General features: G+C 47.2%; 1 protein-coding gene across 1 annotated transcript in view; it reads right to left on the bottom strand.

Moving 5' to 3' along the window:
• Nucleotides 1-1,845, bottom strand: part of UXS1 (UDP-glucuronate decarboxylase 1) — a 76,199-nt gene that overhangs the window by 10,396 nt on the left and 63,958 nt on the right. The window lies entirely within an intron of this gene.

A 1,845-nucleotide genomic window follows, 5' to 3' on the forward strand; every position in this document is an offset into this window, starting at 1 on the left:
TGTCTTTAAAAAAAAACACAGCATGCCTTTGTTATATGAATGAGAACGTAACCTGACCATGTAAATATCAAACATGGTCATGCCAAACGTCAAGCGGATGACCACCTAGACCCCAGCATCCCTGTGGTGCTGTCCCAACGCACTCGTGGATGTTGGGAAGAGTTAATTTAGTACAGTAAGTGTGTTTTTAACTGTGAAGTAAAAGATTCTCAGTTCCTAAATAATTTTTAAAAATAGCAAAACTTTGATCAGTTAACAATCTCAGCTGAGCCTTGAGTAACTAAAAAGTGTTAGTGGAAAATCCATGCCCGAGTGTGGCAGTGTCTGAATCCCCATCGTCTCAGAACCACTGATTCCAGAGCACAGTGCCCTGCAGCAGGAGGAACAACGCTGCACAGTCACAGGACGGGCTTCCCTAGGGGCCACCTGAGCCCTCTCTGCAGGCTGTCCGTTGGTGTGTGAGCCATGACCGTCCAAGCAGTCCTGAGCTGGGACAGCACGCAGCGTGGGCATCACTGAGTGCTTAAAGCACTTCAGCAGTAGCAAAAAAAAAAAAGAAAGCATCTGAGGCTATTTTAAATGGATTGTGTATGTGATGCCTTTGAAATAATGAGAAGAGTAAGAAGAACGGTTCCAACTGGCTTCCCTCCTGCCACACAAGGTCTCATCAGCATTCCACATGGAGTGTGGCCACAGAGGTCTGGGCCATGAATTAGGTGGTCAGTCCATGAACCTGAAGATGCAAGGCCTGCCTGGGAACATGCATGACCTGGCAGTGAGGGACGGTGGGATGAAAACAGGGAATATGGAAAGACGGTCCTCAACCCACAAGGTCTGGCTGACATGGCCCCACAACAGCGATGTGCCATGGTGGTTAGCTTTCCCCGAGACGGGTGCCTGCGTGACATGCTTTGGGATGGAAACAGTCCTGAAGGAGGGCAGCCACGGCCTCCTGTCACACTGCTGCCTGTGCGGCAATGATGCGGCCAGCTTATCACTCTTGTGGGCCTTCTGCCCGGCCTGGCAAGATGCTAACGGTGAGGAGGAAAAACACTGACCATTTTATGTGTTCACTGACAGCTTTCTTTGGGGCCAAATGTAAAAACTTACAAACACTTTCAGGAAAAAAAACCACATATAAATATATATGTATTTTACTAGCAGTTCCATTTCTCAGAGACTCCTTACACAGGACCCTCGCCAAATCGGACAAAAGTCTATGTGGTTGCCTGGCTGAGGTGGGGGTAGGCGACCAGACCTGCACCCCTTCAGCCACCGCCTCACCCTACAGCACCCCTGGGATGGCCCCACACACCAGAAACAGCATTTCTTTTTTTTCCAAAGATGACGGGTAAGGGGATCTTAACCCTTGACTTGGTATTGTCAGCACCACACTCTCTCAAGTAAGCCAACCGGCCATCCTTATATAGGGATCCGAACCCATGGCCTTGGTGTTATCAGCACCACACTCTCCCAAGAGAGCCACAGGCCGGCCCTAGAAACAGCATTTCTTGACTGGCAGGCCTTGAGGGGAATGTGCACTGCAGAGTAAGAATATGAGGTGCCAAATTACAGCAGTGGGTTTTACAATGATTCAGGATACCAGAAATTTACACAGAATTTATAACAGCCAGGTAATGGTGGAAGGCACTTTGGCATATGTAACTGCTTATATTGTAAGTCTTCTCTCAGAATCCACACTACATTCTAAAATTAGTCACCAACTGAACTGACCAACAAAACAAAAGATTTATAAGGATCACCAAGAAAACAATAAAAATCACCATGTGAAACTACTCCAAAGACTATATTTTACCTGCATTTAGTTTTAGCACAGTCAACATG

Source organism: Galeopterus variegatus, unplaced genomic scaffold (assembly GCF_000696425.1).
Source record: "Galeopterus variegatus unplaced genomic scaffold, G_variegatus-3.0.2 Scaffold8044, whole genome shotgun sequence".
Taxonomy (NCBI): domain Eukaryota; kingdom Metazoa; phylum Chordata; class Mammalia; order Dermoptera; family Cynocephalidae; genus Galeopterus; species Galeopterus variegatus.